Genomic DNA, 26769 nt, shown 5'->3' on the forward strand with positions numbered 1-26769 from the left:
CCAGCAGGCACACCTTAATCACAGGTCAGAAAAAACCTCCACTCATCATGTAGTTATGCAAACAGGACCTCCACAAAAAAATGTCTCTCACAAAAAAATCTCTCTCTCTCACAAAAACATTGCGAGGAAATAAACACAGTCGTACATAATACAGGCAGACCCCGTGTTCAGAACGAGTTCTGTTTTTTTAAAACTGTTCATAAGTTGAATTTGTATGTAACTCGGAACCTGTAAAGTACTGTATTTTAAATAGAAAGAAAAGAAAGGAGGTTCACACTTTTGTTCTTCATCCGTCCTACTGTTTCCTCTCCACTACCACATCCAATATTTCTCCTTCACATCCAATATTTCTCTTTCTCTCTTCCCCATGCATCTGTACCTCACACCTCTCCCACCACATGTCCAATATTTTTGTCTCCCTCCTTATGCCCAAAAATTCTCCTCTTTCTTCATTTCCCCATATGCACCATTTTTCCCTTTCTTTCAAACACACATGCCCAAAAATTCTCTCTTTCTATTCCCTCCCCACCTCAGCATGTCTTTCCCTAATTCCCTCCATTGTTCCATCCTATGTCCCAAGTTCATGCTCCCTTCCCTCCCGCCCTCCCTCCATTGTGTGCCTAAGTTCATTCTCCCTCCTTTCTATCTTCCTTCCTTTCATCCTTTGTCCGAAGTTTGTGCTCCCTCTATATTATATTGTATTGAGATTCACATATGTATTTTTCTTTAAATACCAATAAAAATTATTAAAATCGAAGTTTGTGCTCCCTCCCTTCCTTCTGTGTCCCAACGCGACTCTACTTCTCCCTTCCTGTGCTAATGTGCCCCCTCTTCCTCCCTTCCATGTCCCAACATACCCCTGGTTGTCCTTCCCTCCATTCTGCATCACAAATTTGTGCCTCCCTCCCTCATGGGAGTGTTTACCTCTAATGGCCATCTCCCTCCTCCCAGCCATACTTCTCTTCGTAAAACCATAGTTGCGGTTCCTACACGTGGCCCACTGCTGACATAGAAGCCTTCCCTCTGACATCAGAGGGAAGGCTTCTTAGTCAGCCACGGGCCACATGGAACCAGTGCTCATGGCTTTGTAAAGAGAAGTGCAGCTGGGAGGAGGCTACCAGCCAGTGGTGGAAAACACCCGCGGATGGGCTGGAAGGAGGGAGGAATGAATTTGGGATGCAGAATGGAGGGAAGGATAATGAGGGGGGCGCATTGGGACATGGAAGGGAGGAGGAGGGTCGTGTTGGGACAGGAAGGGAGGAAGAGGGGCATGTTAGCACAGGACCCCGGTTCATAAGTAGAAGTCTGACATAAGTCGGATGTTCTTAACCAAGGGACTGCTAGTATATAGATGCAGGAACAAAATACTGGACAGTATTTCCCAACTAGATAAAAGCAGCAGCTCAATAGTTTTTTTCAGTTTTCAGTTTGCAAATTGCTGGAACTGTAGTGTAAATTGGCAAAACTGTATAGACCGCAGTCACACATAGTACTTAGCTGCCTGTGTCTTTTCTCAGCGTGCCTCAACTCCAGCATTCAGTGTTGCACAGGAAACTGTCCAGTATTGAATATCCCACATCCACTGCCATTCAAACAAAACCTGCAAACAGCTCGTCCCAACAGGAGTACCCTGTTTTGTTCCACACGTCATCAGGAGACAATCTAGAGAGAAACTGCTTCAAACAACGCACTTTAGAGAATCTGGTCCTTTGTGTTTGCACTATTTACCAATGTAACATTTTGATTTATATTAGTTAATGCATACTCTAGTTGTATACAATGTGTATATCCTAGTTGAGACACTGCATTCCAGTATGACACTTTGCACCCAATTATAGTCTGGTACTGATATTTTAAGGATCTGTTGCATTCTAAAATACTGTCATTAAATCATATTTTAAAAATCCAAAATAAGTAAACTTGGTTTTGGCATCTCTCTATGCTGCCTTCTAGCCCTTCCATGGCATCTTATAAGCCAACCTCTGGAATGGGAAATTCTGAGTATGGATAAGACATTTTACCTGGTTACTGCTTCTGTGGTATAGATCCAGAAGGGCTTCTAATGTGCTGTTTCATGGCTCGAGGAATATCACCTTTTCAGGTTTGTCCTTCAAAATGATAGCAGTAACAGCATAGAGTGTGGAAGAAAATAATAATATACTAGTGTGACAAATCAAGGGCAGTAGACACCATAACTAAACAGTCCATTAAGTGTAAAATTTTTGTAGACTTGCTCAGGGAATTTGTCATTTGTTAACTATGGCTGGATAAGACTGACCTAAGCATGTACCAAATGTGCAGAACGGCATAGTTGACTGTTTCAAGTTATCATATTTCACTGTCTCTTTGAGTACATGAGGAGATTAAACAGGTACTTATGCATGTTTTTCTTTAAAATAAATACCTCATATAGGGGCATATCCATCTCTATCTTGGTGGGCTTTTTTCCCTTTGGCAGTTCTTCCGAGCACTATTCTTAAACAGACCAGAAAATAGCTAGATTTACAGCAAGTATGCTCAGTATTCTTTATAGATTCTCTGATAAAAAGATTTCATTTCACATATCATGCACTGCAAAGTCATAAAGCAACATGAAAAGAGAAAAGAAACCTTCTGGGATCAGGTCTTATATGTTGGATTTTACTACACACAGTCAAATAGTGGATGAGTGAGTCATCATGTGCTATTTTTGACACTAGGTCAGACTTGAAACATAAATTATATCAATGAGAATTTCCATAAAATATGGTGATACTGAGTTATGAGGCCCAATTATTTCCCCCGACAAATGGAACTTTATTTGAATTGAAGTCAGCTGTCAAGTAAATATTTAAAGTAAAAGTAAGAGCCAAGTTAGAAGATAAGTTACTGAATGGTAATGTTATGATCTTTCTTGGTTTAAAGATTTTACTAATTTTGTGGAAAATGTAAAAGAATATCTTAATAAAAAATAAATACTGACTAATTCTTGACAATAAGAACATAAGAATAGCCTTACTGGGTCAGACCAATGGTACTAACCTAACCATTAAGAGAAATTAACACTGCCCATATTTCCTGAAATTTAAGTTTGATTTTCCATGCCATATCTGGATAGGGGGAAGAAATATGAAGACGAATATATAAACTGGGCACTTAGCACATCTTGGCACTAAGGGGTCCTTTTATCAAGCCGCGCTAGCGGGGTTAGCGCGTCGGACATTTCATCACGCGCTAACCCCCGCGGCTGGCTAAAAAACTAATGCCTGCTCAATGCAGGCGTTAGCGGCTAGCACAGCAGGCGGTTTAACGTGCGGTATTACGTGCATTAAACCCCTACTGCAGCTTGATAAAAGGACCCCTAAGATTCTGCTATAGAACACTAGTGTAAGGTTGGCAGTGGTGTGTTCCATCTTACCCATATCAATGGCAGGAGTAAGTTGGCACCTCTAGGTGTGCCAAGTGATGTGCATGGTTTATAGCAGTGTTTCTCAACTTCTTCAAGTCAGGTACCCCCTAGATTGAAAAATTTTAAACTGAGTACTCCTAAGCTATGAGCAGCAGAGATTTAGAAATGGACCTTTTATTGATAAACACTAACTAACTAAACAACATACATAACAAATTCAGGTCACTGCAGACTGAGGCATACTTGGCCTGATCTGTTATAATTCAGCCTCATATAAGAAAATAAGAATAGCCTTACTGGGTCAGACCAATGGTCCGTCTATCCCAGGATCCCATCTTCATGGTGGCCAATTCAGGTCACAAGTACCTGGCCAAACCCCAAATATGAGTAGTAGCATCAGCATTCCATGCTACCGAGAGGTGGTGTGTAATTCTTACAAACTGAGTGAAAATGAACAATGACACTTAGATGGGGCCTATTTATAAGAACACGAGAAAAGGACAATATCCACAATAGTTGCCATTAGTGATCAATGAAACATGAAATCTGATTGGTCACTGTGGGCAAGTTTGCTTACACTCACATCCCACCTCCCCTCAGCCACTCTATCCTTCTCGCTCTCACACACACTCACCTGTCCTCTGCCCTTCTCTCTTTCACATATCTCACCTGCCCTCAGCCTCTCTGCCCTTCTCTTTCTCTCTCACAGAGAGCTCATTGATTTTGCTGTCTCATGAGATTGGGAGTTACAAGATCAATGGGCTCTTCTTGCACCTCAACACATATTAGTTACTGCAAAATGTCTAAAGCCCTGTCTGATGTTATAGCAAACTATATTAAAAAGTTTTGACATCACCTCAGTAATGCCCATACACAATCCTGCCACTGCAAAACACTATACACAAACTTGTGCAAAAAAAAATAAAAAAAAGAAGAGTTAAGACCTTAGCATATCATAGAGCACTAACTCCCAGGACTCAAAAATCAACAACCTTAGTGTGAGGAAAAGTACTATAAAAATTTCACCAGGTCCTAAAACACTAATACAACAGCTAATGAGAAACAAGAACAAAGGAACCGTGGCAATTTCCTCCGGTGGCTTTGGGGTCTTTGCTAGGCTGGATCTGCTTCTGAGGAAAGAGGAAGTTACATCATTGGAGGCAGGCCCAGTCTAGCAAAGGCCTTGAAGCTGCTACAGGAAAATTACTAGCAGGGAAGTTAGAAATTGCTGCTTGTCATGGGAGGGGTGGGGGAGAACGGACACAATGGCAATGGCACTTGTAGGAGACATGCTAGTGCCATGTTCCATGTACCTCCTACCACCAGTACATGTACCCTTTGGTTAAGGGTAGATCTTAGGCATGTTTTCCATGTAGGTGCCTAAAATGGACTGAGGCGCCAATATTTAGGCAATGAAAATCCTGGCACAAATAAAGGATGCCTAAGTCTATTTTAGGTGCTGCTAGACATGATTCTATAAATGGCGCCTGACTATGCGTCACATTTCTCAGCATCTAATTTTTAGGCACTGTTTATAGAAATATTTTTTAATTGGCTTTTAATGGTGCTTTCAATTAGTGCTGATTAAGCCACTTAAAAAAATTAAGTTAGGTGCCTAGATCAGGGTATCTTTTATAGAATTAGGGCCTAGTAGTTGCTATAGCATGCAAATGAGGTGTACACATGGGTGGATCAAGGAATGTCTTGCAGTTGCATAAGCATGTTAAAGAAAACTATCATGTACGGGTGCAGCTGCCTACTTTAAGTGTAACTGTTTACACCAGCCTTTGACATGGCATACGTGCTCGTGGGCTGAAGTTAGGAAATGAGAGGAGGGGAGAAGCAACGTCGACTTTTTTCAATCGCGCATAAATCATGCCTTTCGCTTCAAAAAACTACTATAATTCAGGTAAATCTTGTAATTTGTTTTTAATGTAAAATTTAATCAAGACCCACAGCCAGAAACACATAAGACAAGGGTATCAAACACGCGCTCAAGAAGAAATGTTGGCTTTTAACAAGTGCTCATGAAACATGCCTGTCTCTCCCCAAAACACAAAAGAAGCATGATTATACTACCCTCCACTAAAATATATAGATACACATTTTTTTTTTCATTAGCCACATTGAAACACAACTACTGGCACTGTAATGGCACCCTTGGCCCAGTTGCTGATTTTTGTCGCCAAAAGCAGACACCGCTCTCTGAAAATGCCTCGGTGATTTTTAATGTTAAAGAGCATATTTGCATGCCATTGTCGGAAACTGCTCTAAACCTCGCTAAAGTCAGAGATAATCTGTTTAGGTAATCCGCCATCAAAATCCGTGCAGGCTAAACTGCTGGAAAACAGTTTAGCGACGGCATTAAAGTTTTGAGAATCTTGCCCTGAGGATGGACACTGATGCTGCAGCAGAGAAGAATCAAGCACAAAGATGCATATCATGCGCCAGGTTAGGCCAGGTCATACCGGTCACCTGATCTACTGGCTCATGTGGGCAGCTGCTGCGGAAATCTGGATTGGATGAAGTTGAACCTCCTCTCTCTCCTCTGACCTCATGCCACTCCAGGGCCAATCCTCTTTTCTCAATCTGGGACCACTTTATCTTCCCGCCAAGCTGAAACACTCCACACAAGCTCTGCAATAAGCAGGGTCTTTTCACTCATGGGTCTCCACATAGGCTTATCAGATTTTCCTGAAGGAAAGTATGGATCCATGGCCATGCCCCAGGGCCCGGCCAGTTCCACCCGCATCAAACCCCGTACTTTCCCTAGCCCCAGCCCCCTTAACCTGTTCGTGCGTTGAGACAGCATCCATGCATGCGCAAGTACGACACGATGACATCGCGTACATGTGCGCATACGACACGAAGATGCTGCACATGTGCATGTGATGTCACCATGTTCCATCCACGTGTTCACGGATGCCGTCCTGATATCGAAAGCTTTTCAAAACCTGGACGTCTGGTAACCCTATCTCCACACACACCTTGCTCTGTCCCCTCCTGATGAGCCCTTGGAAAAGCAGCATTTTTTGTTCTCTCTCTTAGTGAAACTATCCAGGTTCCACTTTCTCTCCTTACACTCTATTGTCTGCTTTTCTGGCAAACCCTCACAGGCTTTCCCTCCACCAGCAGTCAGCACTTTCATTAGTATCCTTCTGAACTAGGACTCTGGTGAGAGAACCAGGATAACTAAAAGCCTTGATCTTTCTCCTCACTTCCTTTTTATATTGTTCCCCTTCTAACTCAGGCAAAGAGGTTTTCAGTTTCTCCCACAGTGTTCTAAACTAAACTAAACCTTAAATTTATATACCGCATCCTCTCCATAGAGATGGAGCTCGGCACGGTTTACAGGAACTTTAATATAAGGAAGGAAAAACATAATAAGAGTTAGTGATTATACACAGGATAGCGAGATTTACATTTTCGAGAATAGCTGAGTTTTCAGATGCTTATGAAATAATTGGAAGGAGCTCAGATTCCACAGCAGGGCAGGAAGGTTATTCCAAAGCTCAGTGACTTTGAAGAAAAGAGATTTCCCTAATTTTCCAGCATAGATAACGCCTTTTAGCGAGGGGAAAGATAGTTTAAGTTTTTGGATGGATCTGGTAGTGTCAAGTTTCGAAGAATTCCAAGATAATGAAATTAGAGGAGGAAGAAAGCCATGCAAGATCGTGAATGTTAAGCAGGCACACTTAAAGTGAACCCTAGAAATTACTGGAAGCCAGTGAAGTTTTGACAGAAGCGGGGAAACATGATCAAATTTACTTTTTGTGAAGATCAACCTAGCCGCAGTGTTCTGGATCTGCTGAAGTCTTTGGAGACTTTTCTTGGTTAGATTTAGATAGATGGAGTTGCAGTAGTCCAGCCTGGAAAGAATGATTGATTGCACAAGGACAACAAAATGTTGTTGTTAGAAGCAGGAGCTCACTTTTCTCAACATGTGGAGACTGAAAAAAACACTTTTTTTTTTTTTTAAACCAGAGTTTTGAGATGGTTGTTAAATGAAAGTATAGAGTCGATAATGACGCCCAAAATTTTACTTGAGAATTCAATCTGCAGTGTGGGACCAGAAGGCAATGAAATGAGTGTGGGGAGCTGATCTAATTTTGGGCCAAGCCAAAGTAATTTTGTTTTGGACTCATTCAGCTTCATTTGTACAGTGAGGGCCCAGGATTGGAGTTTCGTTATGCATGCTGTTATATTTTCAGTTAGGTTAGTAAGATTCGAGTCTATCTCAAGGACACAGACACACTCAGTGATGCCCCAAAGAATCCAGTGCCTCTTGCTCAGCAGCAGAGGCAGCAAAGCAGAAGTCAAATGGATAGGGCACAATTTTTGTGTCCCTCCTTCACTTGTGTCTTGTGTGGCCATACCACCTGCACATAGTTATAGCCCTGCCATTAATGAAGTAATAATTGGCCATTACTGACACCTAATTCTGCGCTAATTGGTTAACGTGTGGTAATGTATCTGAGCTAAACGATTAGCTCAGAGCACACCTAATCTCTACCTCCAGCGCTAAAAAATTGAATGGGTAATGCATTGAATGGGTAATGCATCGATCCCAAAACTACCTCAGAGTGCACTCAGGTGACCTGTGATAGTGCTTTTAACCTGCAGTAAGTGCACATTAGTACTTACTGAAGCTTAGTAAAAGGGCCCCTTAGATTATAGACCAGGGCCTTGAGATCTACTGGCAGACCAGGTTTTCAGGATATCCACAATGACTATGCATGAGAGAGATTTGCATACCAAGAAGGCAGTGCAGGCAAATCTCTCTCATGCATATTCATTGTAGATACCCTGAAAACCAAGTAGATCTCAAGGATTGGACTTGGGCAGCCCTGTTATAGATCCTTCAGGGACAGGGAAATACCTAATGCATCTGAAAACAACTGATCTTGAACTATACTGTTGCTGAAAACGGCTTGAGCTAAACACTTCTTCAGCATTTGCCCTGCATTCTAGTGTCTATTTAAAAACTAGTCTCCCAATATATTTTAATTATATCAATATTTAAGGGACTGTAGTGTGAACTCTGACTTTCCTTTTTGGTTGCCCATTTTATTTTTATTTTCAGATCTTGCCTTGTTTTCACTTTGCAGCTCAGTTATCATTTTGTTGAAAGGGTTTCCTGACTAATGGCAATTTGATTCTTTTGACAATGTAGTACAGCCAGAGGGGTATTGTTTCATGACTTAAAGAACAATTCATTTTTATCACAGACAGAAGTGTAGATGGGAATCTTTAACCATATCACAGTGTTTCTCAGTTCTGAAAACTATTTCCCTTTTCAGCCAGTACCTAAAATCATTGGTCTACATGATTTCAAGCTGTTCTATCTTTACACCAAACCAACAAGGGTTTAATGTACTCCTCATTATGCCTTAAAGGAAAATCCTTAGCACCTCAGGACATCTGTGTCTCCAGTGTTCTCTCTTTCTGTGCTGGGTGTTCTTATGTTTCTTTTGTCACTGTGTAAGATGACCTCATCACCTGCAAAGCATCTTGGGATTGTGAGGGTGCTGGAAATAAATTGCTATCATTCTGTCTGTTTTATTTCTTTTTGCTTTTTTTTTGTGAAATAAATTGTAAAAAAATGAATTTAGTACCCAAAATTGGAAAGAAAATAGTTTTTCTTCTTTTTTTGTCAATTTGCAGTTGGTTAGATATCTCTTTTAAATAGCAGTGAACTAAAAACCAAACCCTATAAATGCATGCTGAATTGGACTAGCCAGATATACTCATTGTAAACAAGAAAAACAGAGGTACTGCTTGCCTGAATTTAAACCATGAGTGAATTATGAATTAGGCTGAGATAATACTTGTGAACGCAAAGGAATTCAGTATGTTCTGATTTTATACTGATGAGGAAACATTGCTGCTTTTAGTCTCAGTAAGGCAGGAGACCTGAACAAAAGCAGCCCACATAAAAGTAAATCTGGCGAAGAATAAATGGTGTGTTAGCTGAGTACAGCTCTCCAAAATGGATTAAGGGATCAGGTCTCCAAACTGCCTGGAGACATCTTCTAAAAACCAAAATACCCTGATGTTCTCTAACAGTTGTCCTGATGGAACTATCTTAAAAAGTAGGAACCCAAACTGTTCTTCCCCTGTAGAAATGTAGATAAAATCATGAAGGACATTTTAAAAAGATGAATAGGTTATTATTTGCAAGTCAGTCTTTGACCAAAGGCCGACTCTCCATCTCCTGATGTGGAGTGTCAGTTCTTTAAACCTTAGGCTAACATGATGCTCTATTCCTGGGCTTTTAATAATTTCCTTTTGAAACAGGTAGTTTAAAACCTCTGTAAAATGGAGACACAGCGTCCTTAAAGCAAAATTCAAATCTGAAATGCTATGCTCTTCTGAAGCGTTTTCTATTACACACCTGGGGCATAACATACATGAATGGCTCTATATGACTCACCTTTCCTTTTTGTATAACCTTGAAATTTTTTCATCTTCCCATATAGTGAGAATAGAAAGATCAGTTGTGTGAACACAGTAAGAAAAAAAAATACTAAATTCCCCAACTAGCTTTTTTTTGTGCTTTTGGAGTAAACAGGAGGTGGTTAAATCTGATTGTTTATCTGAAACTTTAAACCATCTTTGCCCTGGGCTAATTCACAGATCTCTTTCCTTGCCATTAAGCCTATGTGTTGAGCCTCTGTTTGTACAAACATATGTCCCTGTAACTGGTCCTTGGGGTCACCCTGACAACTGCACTGCTTTAGAATTCATGTGTGCTGCCGTATTTGTGATTGAGAGAGATGTAAGGCATGCCTGATGAAGAGCTGACGGGAAGAGCAGAGATGTCTGGGAAGCCATCTTTGTAATTAGGAGGCTCCATCATTTCTTTCAGCATTCTGCCTAATACAGGGTTGTAACAGTGAGCTAAATATGAACAGATACATAAACAAAATGAGTGTTTTAAGTGGAAAATAGAGTTAAATATTTGTGTTAAAATTTCTAAAGTCTGAAACATGAGAAGCTCCACAGAAAATAAAGTTGCTGCTTTTAATGAGGAAGGTGTAAAAGTGCAGGGAAGGGGGGTAGGAGCTATTCTTTTTCAGCTGAGGCATAAATAAGCCGTTAGCAAGAGTGTCAGTGAGACAAGAGTTAAACAAAGGGAGTGGATTTGTGGTATCCAGTACATATTCAAAACCAGGGCTTCATCGTACTAAGCTGCAAATTCTCTCATAGCAATGACCAGGAGCTATAACAGCTCTTCATGCTGCTATAAACGAGTTATCGGACTATTTTCCATAAAATAAAAAAAAGTTCATGAAAAATCACTAGCTTTTTTTTTCCAATTAAAACTTCACTATCTATTGCGGAGGTGTAGTTCCTTTGTAGGCAAGGTCTCATGTGCCTGTTTTTGCTTGCATTGGCTTTCTACTATGAAACTTTATATTATTTCTCAGCTTATTAACAATTTCTTTCAGTTTAGTGAATGATTTTACAAGTCAAAAATAGTGTGAACGTATACAGCAAAATAACAAATGCAGAGATTAAAAAACACAACAGTGCACTATTCATGTTTGATGGTGTGTATGCATGTGTGTGCAGTGTGCACTATCCCATTTGCAAACCCATTCACCAACCAACAGTGCATTTCCCTCAAGAACTGAAGAGAGTAAAAAGACTCCCCCTCCCCCCCCTTTTTACAAATCTGTGCTAGTGGCTGCTGTGTGGCAAAAATCCCAAAGCCCTTAAAATTTATGTGAGCTTCAGAGCAGTTACTCCTTTCTCGCTCTCTTTTTTTTATTTTTTCATTTATTTCTGTCACCTACTTTCTTTGTCCTACCATCTTTTCTAGGTTTTCATTATGCTTTCAGTACTTCTACCATCTTGACGATGCTGTCAGATTTCTATCTTATTTCGCTGGAAGTAGGATTCAGCCTACTTCCTGGTTAGGCCTATAAGTTGAAATTCAGAGTTCACCTTCAGTTTTTAAAAGGATAACTTATCCACCTAACATGTATAAGTTATTCCATTTAAAGTTAAATTTGTATAGTCAGTGCTGTGTATTACCTAGCCTCTGTGGCCATTTGTTACAAGTCTTCCATTTAATTGTGTGGTATCCATTGCACTGCTTAGAATATCAAAATTAATTCTTTAGAAAAATTTTCAATAACTTTCTAAAAAGTAAAATGCATTTTCCCCGTTTGTTTCCTCTTCATTGTTTTGTTTTCTTCTTATCTTCTGACTTTTTTGTTTTCATTTTTTTTCCCATTTCAACTTTTTCCTCCATCATCTCTCCAATAATTTTTTTCATTTATCTCACTTCACCTTTCTCTTCTGTCCCCTCTATCACTACTTTTCTACTTTTCTTTGTGCCCTCTCTCTGTTTTCTTCATCTTTCATCCCCCCAATTCTGCCCCTTTAGTTTGTGTCTTAATATCAGCCCCATCTCTCTAGTTCTCTCACTCTCACTTTTAATCTCTCATTTCCATTCCTAGCATTCCACCCCATCTCTCTTCCCTTTATTTGTCTTTTAGTCAAGGTAATTGTTATGAAGTCTACAACGCTTCTCAAATATTTTGTGGGGGTACAATATATAACGAAGCTACTGAAGGCCAATTTAGTAAATTAGAGGATAATTTTACAACAGGTTGCAGACCTGCTAAGTCTCCCACAGAGATTATATGAAAGCGTTTCCTGCTGCTGCTGGATGGTGAGGCCACTTTTTTTTGCCTCTGACCACCAAAGAACAATAGATGGTGCTGCAGAGCAATGGGTGGAGCTAGGGGATCAATGTGCAGTGCTAAGTGGAGCAATGGGCAGAATAGGGTGGGTTGGGGGCAGACCCTAAATGTCCTGCTGAGTGTGTTGGCCCCATTGGCAGATCTGAGGTTGCTTAAGTTAGAGGGCCAAGTAGGCACCTGTTTGAGGCAATTTTATAAAGACAGATAGGTGACTGTGTATTTATAAAATAATGTCATAAAAGCGGCCAAGCACAAGGCTTAAATGCAGCCCCATTCGTTTACACCAGCTTTGAAGCTGATGTAAATATATGTGGCTACAGTAAATGCACAAGTGAGTATGTTATATCCTACGTGCCTGCTTTGTGACTCTGTCCAAACTCTGCTTGAACATGCATAGCCTCAGTCAGGTAAAAGTATCTTTATGTTTATTAAAATTTGATATACTGACAAATCTTAACATAGTTCTCAGCGGTTTACATTAATAAAATAAAATAAAATAAGAAAGGAATGCCATTAAAAATAGGATTACAAAAGTCAACGGCTATATTTCCAGAGACTTAAGGGCTCCTTTTACTAAGGTGCGCTAGCGTTTTTAGCACACGCAAGATTTTAGCGCATGCTAAACCCACGCTGCGCTTCTAGAACTAATGCCAGCTCAATGCTGGCGTTAAGGTCTAGCGTGCGCAGCAATTCAGCGTGCGCTATTCCGCGCATTAAAGCCCTAATGCACCTTTGTAAAAGGAGCCCTTAATAAACAAAACACATATCCCCTGGATCTTCTTAATTAAAATTTTTCAATTTTATAGATCCTTAGTAGGCTCATTTGTAGATTTTGTAATGGTAAAATCTTTACCAAATCAACTCCATTCGTTATCGGATCTGTTTTCTCTTTTTTTACTTTTTTCAAATTTTACTGTTCAATGCTTTCATCAATAATTTATTATTTCTTATAAGGCTGAATAATAAAAGCCATTTATCTGCTCAGGCTTAGTGAAAGGAGCGCCTTTCCCGACATGATCATGTTTCAATTTAAAACTTCCTCAGGGTCGAGGCTCCTCCACTTTTTCACTGATGTCCCAAAACACTTTTCATTCCTGTATTGTCTGCTTTCAATAGTTTGGTAGTTTAAACCATGCTCCACAGTATTGGAATGAGGAGGTAAATACCGAGAAGTACTGTGGAGCGCGGTTTAAACTATCAAACTATTGAAAGTAGACAATACGCGAATGAAAGCATTGAAAAAAGTTAAAAAGAGAAAACAGATTCGATGACGAATGGAGTTGTTTTGGTAAAGATTTTACCATTACAAAATCTACAAATGAGCCTGCTGAAGATCTAAAAAAATTGAAAAAAAATTGAATTGAGAAGATCCAGAGGGTATGTGTTTTAATCAAAAATAGGATAGCACACATAGGATTGTGCATTTAAGGGGTGCTTGAGGAATTTTCAATAAATATGATTCACTGGCAGAGAATATGCTCCAAATGCCAACTAGAAAAAAATAGTTTTTTAAGTGTCTTAAAAGCCTCAATCTTAGCGTACACACTAGAGAATAAGGAATTGTCAATGAATTCAAATAATCAGGAACCATAGTATAGAATGCTTTATGAGCAAGCACTAATATTTTGAACAGAATTCTATAAACAATTGGTGACCAATGATAGTGCTTATAAAAAGGGGTTATTTGATCACATTTACTTTTATGACCTAGTAGCTTTATAGCAGTGTTCTGCAAGGTCTGTAATCACATGCTATTAAATTTAATAAGACCTGTATAAATCATATTACAGTAATCAAGTCTAGCTATCAAAAAAGTATGGCTCAAAGTGTGAAAATTGTCATTATCAAACAAATTCCTTCCAGATCTTAAGGATCTTAGGACATAAAACCCTTTTTTTACTAGTTTTGTTACCTGCGCTGCAAATGTAACCTGAGAGTTGATGATAATCCCAAGATATTTAAATTTCTCCACAAGGGGTATATCCCTCCCCTGAAAATGCAAGGATATATTCGGAACAGGTAAATGTCTTGTCAACCAACAACTAAAACTTTATCAAGGTTTACCATTAATTTATTCCTTGTTAACCACTTTTGAGTTTGCTCAAAACCTCTAAGAACTGTATTTAAAGACAAGGAACACAGGCCTCTTAGTCCACCTACTGAATACCGGCTACACTCCTGGTAACCAGTGTATAAATGCTTTTTTGTTTGGGGGTCCAAAAGGGGATCCTGCGGCACGACGACTCCCCCACCTATCTTCCCTGTTGTTGTAATTTTGGATCTTCGGGCAGTCGTCGCGCCACATCAATGAGCAGGCCTGCCCCAAAAGTCTGCATTCTACAGCGACGCTATGTGGCGGCTGCCCATATTTAAGGTTACAGCATCTGGGAGGAGGTGGGGGGGGGGCAAGTAGAGCCATAACTGACTGCCAATTTTTGGGAAGGCCATGGCCACTGTGGCCTCCCCCATTCTGACACCTATGCTTCAATATATTTTAGAAAAGGTTCTATATGGGCTAGTACAATACTTTCTCCATGAAGGGCATAGAGAAAGTGGAGAGGCAGATTCTTTAAACTTTCGAAGACTACAAGAACGAGAGGGCATTCGGATAAATTAAGAGGAGACAGATTCAGAACCAATGCTAGGAAGTTCTTCTTCACCCAGAGGGTGGTGGACACCTGGAATGCGCTTCCGGAAGGCGTGGTAGGACAGAGTACGGTATTGGGCTTCAAGAAAGGATTAGATGTTTTCCTGAAGGAAAAGGGGATAGAAGGGTATAGAAAGAGGATTACTATACAGGTCCTGGACCTGATGGGCCGCCGCGTCTGACCCAGCAGAGGCACTGCTTATGTTCTTATGTCTATTTTTGCTAATAATACACACCTTGTCATTGCATGTACTTGCACACATAGGGCTCCTTTTACGAAGCCGCGTTAGCGGCTTCAGCGTGCGTGACTTTTAATCACGCACTAACCCCTGTGCTAGTCAAAAAAACTACTGCCTGCTTAAGAGGAAGCGGTAGTGGTTAGTGCGGCCGGCGGTTTAGCACGTGCTATTATGCACGTTAAACTGCTAACGCGGCTTCGTAAAAGGAGCCTATAGAGTAGGATAATTTTATGAATCATTCTACCTGCGTACAACAGGGTGCATGTGAGAAAGATCCTTTATAAAATTACTTCTACATTGAAGAGATTCTCATGCTTTCTGCCAATCTAATTATACATATTCTAGTACAGGGGTAGGGAACTCACCTCGAGAGCCGTATTCCAGCCGGGTTTTCAAGATTTCCCCAATGAATATGCATGAGATCTATTTGCATGCACTGCTTTCAATGCATATTCATTGGGGAAATCCTGAAAATCCGACTGGAATACGGCTCTTGAGGACCGGAGTTCCCTACCCCTGTTCTAGTACATGACTTTATTTTCCTTTTCTCCAAAAACATGAGGGCTCTAGAATAAATGAGCCACACCACTCTCTTTATTTTGTGAGCAAAATGTTTCTAGGTACAAGCTTAAGTTAAAGATCATGTGATTATGGGAAAAAAAAATGTCAAAGGTCTTGGAGACTGTGAAAATCTAAAAATTTTCACAGAGCAGTCTGTGGATAATGTGGCTTGTGTTCCCTATGTTTGGAGGTAAATCGTAAGTAGTCTGTCTGCTTTTCTTTTTAATATTTAGGTTAGATGACTTTTTGAACACACACAGCTAGAATTCTTTTACTCCTCCTCAGGGTGACCATTGTCTGTAGTTGGTTCTCTACCCTGTGAGTCATTAATTAAACTCAGATTCTTTGCAAGTGACCTGTTACAAAGGCAGGGGTTTAGTTCCAGCTTGTTTTGCCTCTATAAACAGCATATTTGATGACTCTAACTGTGTTGATTTTCGCTTTCCCCTCAAATCTTATTTGTACCTCAAAATGCTCATTTTAGAGAAAGAGAAGTGGAGATAAAACACAGCCACCTCCAAAATGGCAATAAACCCATCACCTCTATCAACAGCATATGATGAAAAGATTTAAAAAAAAAAAAAAAAAACCCGCAGTCTGCCAAGAATGTAGTAACCACCCATTCACTTTTAAATGTTCTCCTCACTTCACTGCACAGACCTAATTACTTTTCTGCATTCCCAAATCCACTTTGCCGGACTGCAATCAGAAACCTGGCGTTAAAATATTTTAGACTCTGAGGATCAAGACTAATTATGGGCCTAAGCTGTACCTTTTGGTTTTATCCTCCCCCCCCCCCACAACCTTTTCTCTTCTCTGGGCTACTTTAAAGCACGCTTCACTGGAAGAAAGGCTGCCCAGTCCCAGTTGGGGGTGAAGTAAAGAGTGAAAAAACAACACAAAAAGCAACTCAGTTCAATTCAGTAAACTTCAATGAGGCTGGCATCTTTAATGTGAGCCCAGGGTTAGGCTACAGAATTGTGGCAGAATCAATATTCTCAACAAAAAAAAGATGTGTTTAAGGTTGGGTAAGACCCCATAAGGCTGTTGTTGGTGTTTAAGCAGTACACCAAGGTATTTAGCAGTGAGGGTTTCTAAACATTCAAGCTGAGAGGAGAACCATGGCTTTAGATTCTTAAAGGTTTGGGGGGCCGGTAACATCCCCTCCCCTTGCCCTAAAAGGTCAACAAACAGTAGGAAAGATCATGTCATAACAAAGATGAAGCCACCTATTATGGAGCATAGTGACGGCTAATGGCACTATCAGAGGGACTAATCATATACATTAAATGGTGCAATTGTAATAATATCATTGTTATTCGGACACCCAAGTGAGCAGCATTTTTCATCTTGTGCAGCAAGAGGGCCACTGTGGGAGAATCAGCTATCTGCAAGACAGTGACTCGCAGACTTTCACATATTAGAGTGTTACTGCAGCTTAGGTTAGGCAGCAACTGGAGTGCAGGATGCCTGTTTGCTGTGTCATGACAGCTGCTGTGCTACATCGTTTCAGTGACTTTTTGCCTAGAATTTTCTTCTGGGAAGGCTTCTATTAAAAAACAACAACGCAAAAAGCAAATAGGTTTTTGTGGACTTTGGCAATTCTTCTTTAAAACACATGTCTCTTCTCCAATTTAACTAGGGGGAAAAAAAAGGGAAGCAGAGTACCCTGTCAAAAAAGGAATTTTGCAAAAGAGATCAACAGGAAGTTGAGGTAGTTATTTTAGGGAAAAGTCAGTGTTCTGTTTGAGTTCTGGCAGGCTGTGAGACTGAATGGATACTGGTAGTTTAATGTGGATATGTGTTTACTCGTTCTAAATGTCTTCAAATACTACATCTTTAGAATTATAGCAATAATACAAGGGCCAAGTCGCTAAAAATGTGTTAAGATGAATGCTAAACTGGTTGCTAACCTCATGAGATACGAAACCTGAACACAGTAAAAGGTCATTTCTAAAAGCAGCACTGCCATTTACCATGTGAACACCACATGTCAAAATTTCTATGCAAATCAAGCTGATGTGCAAGGACCTGTTGGAAGCACACCTGAAACCCTCAAATCAATGACTCTTAAGGGTTCCATATAGCCTCTGACCACTTGAGCCTACAAAGGAGCAGGATTGCCTAAAATACTCTACCTAGGGGATATCCCCCTTTACTACTTGACCTAAGCTTGCCCTCTGGGCATCCCCTCATAACCAACAACTTAATGAGCTATTTATCCTAATCTTTACAAGCAAGAAATAAGCTATTGACCTGTTGGCACCACTGAAGTACTCAAAATAGAGATGGTGCTACCAAATGGCATTTCACAGTGTGAATCTAAAAAGAGTTAATTCTGACTACATCAATAGTGCCAGCAGGAAGTAAGTAGTTTTTCTTGTGACAGAAGATTTTGGAAGATGATCCAATGAGTTAACTTGGACCTTATGAGGAGGCCAAGAGGATATATTTGGAGGTGAGAAAGTTTAAACAGTTCCAAAAGTTCTTATTCTTTAGAAAGACACTTTGGGGAGGCGGGGGGGGGGGTCTTTTCTTTGCGTGTGTGTGGAATGGGAAAGGGATTATGTTGAAGATCATTAGGTTTTTATTTTGGGGGTGAATTACAGCTGAATAGTAGGACTACTACTACAGTGAGCCCTTCAAATCCGCGGTTTCAGTATCTGCAGTTTAGTTATTCACGATTTTTTAAAAAAAATAAAGCTGTATTCTGGACCTTCCCCCACCTTCCTCCCAGCATCCCAGACCTTACCTGGTGGTCTAGTGGGTTTTCAGGGCAGGAGCGATCTTCCTATGCTCTTGCCCCGTGCAAATCACTCATAGCAAATGGCTGCGGGGAGTTCCCGTCATAGTCTCGAGAGACTACGGGAACTCACGACAGCCATTTGCTATGAGTGATCTGCATGGGACAGGAGCGTAGTTAAGATCACTCCTGCCCCGAAAGCCCGCTAGACCACCAGGTAAGATCTGGGATGCTGGGAGGGAGGTGGGGGTGGGTCAAAGCCGGCCCAAAAGTTATTTGCAAATATTCAATATTCGCGGGCCGGCTCTGAACCTAAGCCCCGCGAATGCAGAGGAGGAAGTGTACTACTATTTATCATAGTGAGGTCTGAAGACAACCTTGAAGACTAGGTTGGTGTACAGGTTAAGGGAAAGGTTTTGGTTGGAAGGAAGCCTGAATAATATCCTAGTATTAAGGATATGATCTCCCTCCCTAAGTTTTTAGCATGCAGGAGCAGCCAACTTGTAGAGAGTGCAAAATCTACTGATCTGATTATAAATGGTCTTTTATCTACAGTGGCTTTTAATACAAACATATGTTTCAGGGGCATTCAAGTTCTTCTTTACCAGATGTTAGTAGTTGTGACCTTTACCTCAAGCCTGTCACCAACTTAAAGGAGTGTATTTAGTTCCATTAACCTCTTACACACAACCAGAATTGACTGCAGGAAAATATTAACTAAAATCCAGAATGTACCATCTACAGAGAATAAATTGTGGTGACTAAGTAAGTTCTTTATTATAAATTTGGAATGTAATTCAGATGTAATGTGGAACTTTTTCTGAACACAGGTATAATTTTTCTTCAATATCTATTCAGAATAATTTAACTTTTAAAATTCACATGTAGCAAGCTTTCTCTGTTTGAAAATGTCTTTAAAAGCAGAATGAAAGAGTCTCCAGATCCCAGACTTCAAAACCCAAACAGATAAGTGCTATAGTATATTTTCTCCCATTTGCTCTTACTTTAGGTGCTAAACCCCTAATTTATTACCCCAAGGAATGATTTTTTGTGTATATTTCTTTTCTCTTTTGCATTTTCACTCATGTTCGCCTCCTCCCCTCCCCCAACTTCTGGACCAGTTTCCCTTAGGTAAATATTACTTCAGTGTTAACACTCCCAACTACAGCAGTTTCACCTGTATCCCTCAGACACAGTTTTTCTCCATAGAATATAAGAACACATGAATAAACATACTGGGTCCTAAATTAAAAGTCCCACAGATGTTGCTGTGTGATATTTTTGTCATTCAGGGCTCCTTTTACAAAACTGTGATAACAGCAGCTGCTGCAGTAATTGCTCTGATGCCCATAGGGATTTATGGGCGTCGAAGCATTTGTTGCGCGGCAGCCGCTACCGTGATTTTGTAAAAAAAAAAAAAAAAAAGGGGGGGGAGTCAATTAGCTGCAACTTCTCTTGGCTCGACCTTTAGTTTCTATTCTAGCAGGGTCTATCCAGTGGTCCACCGTGAGGAAGGGCTGCTACTACTACTACTACTATTAATTATTTCTATAGCGTTACCAGACGTACACAGCGCTGTACAGAGTCACAAAGAAGACAGTCCCTGATTGAAGGAGCTTGCAATCTAAAAGACAAGACAAACAGGATGTTCTTGATTATGACCGGAATAGCCATCCAGATGATTACACGAAACTGGAAGAGTTACGAAAGACTGAATTACACATTTTGGTGGGCAAATATTTGTTCCATGTATAAATATGAGAGAATGAATGTGGAGTGTTTGGGGTCTAGTATGATATTCAAAAAGGTGTGGAGCCCATTGACTGCATATGTTGAATTGCAATGAATGTCTGGTATCTCCCTTTTTACAGATTCCTTACACATCCAGGGGTGGGGGAGGGGAAGGTATTTGGGATTGCTAAAGGTATTTATCTATAATATTGCAATAATATATGCATATGCAGTGTAATAGCTATGTGAGGAAGGGAGGGAGAAAAGGATTGGTAATGTATTAATTTTGTGTATTTTAAGTGCGTTATGTATAATGCTCATGTTTAATATACTTGTATTGCACTGTCAAAATTTGAAAATCAATAAAGAATTAAACAGGATGTCATGGATACAGTTAAGGGGAATGGTTAATCTGCTGGCTGGGTTGGAGGGCAGAGGGGAATACAGGACAGTCAAGCCATTGTGACATCACTGAGGAGGTTGGCTCTTATTGGTGGAATGAGGCATTATGACATCACAATCTCAGCTCTGCTTCCCAAAGACTGAAACTCTTCACACTACTACTACAACTATGAATTATTTCTATAGTGCTACTAGACGCACGCAACACTGTACAGAGTCACAAAGAAGACAGTCCCTGCACGAAAGAGCTTACAACCTAAACAGACAAGACAAACAGGATGTCATGGATACAGTTAAGGGGAATGGTTAATCTGCTGGCTAGGTTGGAGGGCAGTGGGGAGTATGGTTATGGATTGAAAGCTTTATCAAAAAGGTGGGTTTTCAGTCTGCGCTGTGTGAATAGTGGGGATATTCAGTGCAGTTTTCTTAAATTATGTGGGCAGTTATCCTGATAACGGTTGCTGAATATCACTGTTATTCAGGTAAATGACCGCTCTGCCCCTGCTCCTTCCATGAATATCCCTGTTAGCAGGTGCTATTATCTTAGGGTTACCAGACGTCCGGATTTCCCCAGACATGTTCTCCTTTTGAGGACATGTCCGGGAGTCCGGACACTTTTAAAAACCCAGCATTTATTTTGAAAAGCCCCCTCAATTTGCGGTTGGGCAGGGAGCAAGTCCACGCATGCGCACACTTCCTCCCTGCCCGACAAGAGCGGGCAGAGGGGGGCGGAGCTAGGGCAGGACTGAGGGCGGGATTAGGGCAGGGATGGACAGAACTGGACGGGCCTGGCGGTGGGTCTAAGGGGTCTGGATTTTCTGACTGGAAAATCTGGCAAACCTAAATTATCTGAGTAAATGCCGCTGAATATTGACCCTGATCCTTTTCTCCTTTCCTCTCCTTGGATTGTTTGCACCCTATCAAATGCCATGAAAGGGAAATGTAATGTGTTCAGACAGCAACTGTTCAGCTGTGTACATTTCAATTAGCAAGATGCATAAAAAGCAACATGCAAGTACGCTCTGTACATTACACATTTAAGAGACTGTAACTCTCCTATTTATAATATCCTAGTATGCAGTACATGACTGAAAACGTTGATTGAGAATATGCTCTTGTAATAGTGTTTTCTTATAATATTTTCATGTTGTCAATTATTACACTATTGTAATTTAATAAAATAATAAAAATTATTTTAAAAAAGAGAATATGCTCTTATGTTTTCCCCCGTCTTTTAGACAATCCTATTCAAAGATACCAAATCACCAGTGGAAACATTTATTTTAAGAACTTGCTCTGACTCTGGGGTTTGCGTGGGTAGGCATGACTATAGTATTGGAGATGGGGGCTCTTTTTAAATAATCAGCAAAGTCTAAGAAGCAGTAGCTTGTGAGTTGGAATGAGCCTTAACTAAGGGAGGCAGAGGAGGCTGAATAATGAGCAGTGTGTATACTAGACTGTCTCCTTGACAGCGGATGATAAACATTCTTCAAAAAGAATATTCCCACCAGAAATCTTGAAAGTCTTACTTATAAAAATAGCATAAATCTTAGCAAAGAAGAAAGGAGTCTTAAGAATAGGAAATTTTGCCAACAAAACTTGAGAGATAATGAGATAATGGGCCATGTGTTCTGTGACAAATCAACCTAGGGTGGAAGGCAGAGAAGACATGAATTTGGCAGTATTGTGAGGCTCAAGGTTTAGATTTTACTTATTTAAGCTACCACATTAGTTTTGAATACATATTTTGCCCATAAGTGCTCTAAAAGAAAGACACTCACTTCAACACAGGTGTTTATAAAACTTGGGATTAGACCAGGAGTTTTCAACCCAGTCCTGAGAACGCACTTAGCCAGTCAGATTTCCAGGATATCCACAATGAATATGCATGAGATAAATTTTCATACAATTGATGCATTTGTGGATATCCCAAAAACCGGATTGGCTGTATATGTCTGGAGGACTGGGTTGAGAACCTTTGGATTAGACTAACCATTTGAGACAGTCATATAAAAATATTGAATTAACAACCTGTTTTACAAAAGAACATAAGAACATAGGAATAGCCTTACTAGGTTAGACCAATGATCCATCAAGTCCAGTAGCCCATTCTCACGGTTGCCAATCTAGGTCACTAGTACCTGGCCAAAACCCAACGAGTAGCAACATTCCATGCTACCAATCCAGGACAAGCAGTGGCTTCTCCCATGTCTTTCTCAATAACAGACTATAGATTTTTCCTCCAGGAAATTGTCCAGTCCTTTCTTAAAACCAGCTACGTATCTGCTCTTACCACAACCTCTGGCAATGCGTTCCAAAGCTTAACTATTCTCTGAGTGAAAAAATATTTCCTCCTATTGGTTTTAAATATATTTCCCTGTAACTTTATCGAGTGTCTTCTAGTCAATCCATTTCCCTGTAACTTCATCGAGTGTCTCCAAATCGATCCATTTGTACCCATTTTACTCCCCTGAGGATTTAGTAGACTTCAATCATATCTCAGCAGTCTTTTTTTCCAAGCTGAAGAGCCCTAACCTTTTTAGTCTTTCCTCATACAAGAGGAATTCTATCCCCTTTATCATATTGGTCACTCTTCTTTGAACCTTTTCTAGTGCCACTATATCTTTCTTGAGATAAGGAGCCAGAATTTAATGCAATAATCCAGGTGAGGTTGCACCATGAAGCGATAGAGAGGCATTATAACATTCTTAGTCTTGTTAACCATCTCTTTTTAAATTCTTAGCATCTTGTTTGCTTTTTTGGTCACTGCCGCACGTTGGGCAGAAAGTTTCATTGCATTGTTTACAATGACACCCAGTTTCTTTTCTTGGGCACTAACCTAACATCTGGTAACTGTGATTTGGGTTATTCTTCCCAAAGTATATCATTTTGCATTTGTCCACATTAAATTTCATCTGCCAGTTGGATGTCTAGTCTTCCAATTTGCTAAGGTCTGCCTGCAATTTTTCACAATCTGCATGCATTTTAACAACTTTAAACAGTTTAGTGTTATCTGCATATTTAATCACCTCACTTGTCATTCCAATTTTCAGATCATTTATAAATAAGTTAAATAGCACCAGTCCCAGTTCAGATCCCTGCAGCACTCCACTATTTACTCTTCTCCATTGAGAAAAATGACCATTTAACTCTACCGTCTGTTTTCTATTCCTAATCCACAACTGAACATTGCCACCAATATGTGTTAACTGGCTAATGTGTGTCTCTGCAATTTATTGTCAAATAATGAAAACCCCATTATTGTCAATAAGGTCTATTTACCAACTGTGTTCATAACTTAAATTAATGTAGTTTAATGCAGTGTTTCTCAACTCAGTCCTAGAGTACCCCCTTGCCAGCCAGGTTTCCAGGATATCTATAATGAATATGCATAAACTTGATTTGTATACACATCCCATTCCATGCAAATTTATTTCATGCATATTTATTGTGGATATCCAGGAAACCTGACTGAGTTGAGAAATATGGGTTTAATGTGTGCGACCCCCCCCCCCCCAAAAAAAAAATGCCTCTGCCGTCGAGACAGTCAGTGGATTTTTCAGGAGGTTACTAAGTGGTGAACTAGGCTAGCAAATCTGGTGAGAGGTGCAGGGGGTCCCTTTTTTCCCTTGAGGGGAGGGGAAGAATGTAAAAGGAAAATTCAGAGGAACTTCCCTGCTTTTGGTCATCATGTTTCTCCTGCAAAAGACCTAGCACCAAGGGAGACTCCTTTTGGGTTTTCAGGAGAAGACAGAGAGTAAGGAATTGGAGTTGGTTGAGAGAACCAGTTGAGGCTTTTGGTGTCCCTTTTCTCCTGCCAAAGCCCTGAGTTCTAAGGGAGGCTACTTTTGCCCCAGGAGTGGGAGAGAGAGTATTGATACTCAGTGGCGTACCTAGGGTATGTGGCACCCGGGGCCCATCATTTTTTGACACCCCCCCCCCCTCATGTAAAATTTTTTTTATTTTTTTTTTTGCAATAACCATGAAATGGAATAAATGGTCAGAATAGAAACAGGCAGTGAAAATTTTCTTTTTTTTTTTTTTTTTTTTCCAAAGTATTTTTATTGAGAATGGCAAAAGGTCCAGACAAGCAACCATGGTCTGTACAGAAACTTATACATTATCAAAAAGAACACAGAATGAGAGTAACAGCAACAACAAGCATGAACAAGCCTCTCCCAAGAGAAAATTGCCAATGAGAGGCATAGCAATACACAACAAAAGGCCAAAACTTGGGGCAAGCAAACAAATCCCACCCCAGAACCCACAAGAATAATAAGCCGGACTAGACCCTCAGCCATATTTTATAATGAAAAAAACCCCCACAAGCAACAACACCCAGACCGCTCACCAGACACACCAATCCGCACAACAAGCACCCAAGAAACACCCAGCCACCACCCAGACAAAACTACCAGACACACCTACCCCACCAAGCCCAGACCCAACCCCCCCTCCCCAGAGAGTGCAAGCGCAAAGTGGACCGTGAAAAGGGCAGCTGCAGAAGTGGAAAGCCCCAGATAAGTAGGTTAGCTAAAGAAAGCCCACAGATAGAAGAAATCAGGATAACAGAAGTTCCAACAAATGCTCCCACAGAAAATTTTCTTTTATTGAACCTCATTTATGTAACCATTATTCCAAACATAACATAACATAAATTATGTCTGAATTGTCATGACATCAGAAGTACATATGGAGTAGTTGCAGGTGATGCTTGGGACAGTTCTGATTATGTTAGTTTGGTTTTATGTGTTTTTTTAATAGAAGGGTTTTTATTTCTTTTTTTAAGGTTTTGTAGTTTGTGGTCGAGGTCAATAGGTTGTAGAGTTGGGGGTCAAGTGTTGCAGCTCGAATGGCTAGGAGGTTGTCGAACAGTTTTTTTCTTTTGACGTTTTTGGTTGGAGGGTGTGTGAATGGTGCGTGAGTTCTCCTATGTCTGTTTGAAGTGGATTGAATTATTTAGCTGAAGAAATTAGTTACCCCCCCCCATTCCACACACATTAATTCTCTTCCATTTTTGTTCCCATTATAAAAAAACACTGATAAGTTCCCAGGAAAAAAATACATTAAAATAAGAAGTGAAAACAAAGGCCCCTACAGATGAGAACATAACATAAGAATAGCCTAACTGGGTCACACCAATGGTCCATCATGCCCAGTAGCCCATTCTCATGGTAGCCAATAGTGCTGCCCGATTCAGAGAAAAATATTTCATTCGATCCGATTCACCCTGCTGAATCGATTTTTCGATTAGATTCACTGTTAATGACACCGCTTTTTAAGTTTAAACAAAGTATAACAATAAATTTCACAACAACAATAAATTTCACAAAGTACTTAAAAAAAAAAAATCACATTTTTCCATTAAAGCAGTTCTGGAGACATTTGCTTGAACAGTCTTTTTTCCCAGTCCATAAGCAAGCAATATGAAAAAGATTTCCTTAATTATCTACTCAAACATTTTTGCTATTTACTTTCATTGTACCTATACTATTATTCAGTAGAAAAAATGGACTTAACTGTGCAGGAAATGAATCTCCTCATACACCCACCATATAGTGCAAAAATGTGCAAAGGTCTGTTTTTTTCTTTCGATCACTACATAGCCTAATGCCACACAAGCAGCGCTGTTACAAACATATTCTGAAGGTCAATGCTAAGGTTGACAAAGTTTCCTTCCTTGGACCAGAAGGAGATACTGACAAACCACTGGAAGAGATTCTAAAACAACTACCCAGAAATAACACCCAAAGACCCACTCAGTGTGTGAACCAGTTGAGTGGAGTGGACTAACTGGGGGTGGAAATGGGCCCAGAGTTTGCTCAGCAGAATTTCCCAGACTACCTCTTCCTCTCAACACACTGACATGCTACCACCACCACCAACACTAGGAACACCTCACCGAGTATGCCAGCAATGCTTATAAACTTTATAAAACACATTATTATATTTTCTTATAAAGCATATATTTTAACTGAACTCAGCCTTGCCATTCACAAAAATAGAAAAGTTCCCATTTCAAGCTGTCTCATGTACACTTTTCAAATCTAACATATTGTAATCACAAAACAGAAAATAAAATTATTTTTTCTACCTTTTGTTCTCTGATCAATATTCAAATCTTGTTGGTCCCAGGCTCTTGTTGTCTTGCTTGCCAGGGTCTCCTTTCTCCGTGCTAACCATCCGTCTGCCATCTCTGTTCTCCCCTTCCGTTTCCCTTCCCTCTCCCGGAGATCTGGCATCTTTCCTTTTTTTTGTCTCCATCCACAGATTCACCTTTTCTCAACTCCCCACCACCCCAGGATCCACCATCTCTCCCTTTCTGTTCCCAACTATCCTCCTAT

The sequence above is a fragment of the Geotrypetes seraphini genome, chromosome 1 (assembly GCF_902459505.1).
Source record: "Geotrypetes seraphini chromosome 1, aGeoSer1.1, whole genome shotgun sequence".
In the NCBI taxonomy this organism is placed as follows: domain Eukaryota; kingdom Metazoa; phylum Chordata; class Amphibia; order Gymnophiona; family Dermophiidae; genus Geotrypetes; species Geotrypetes seraphini.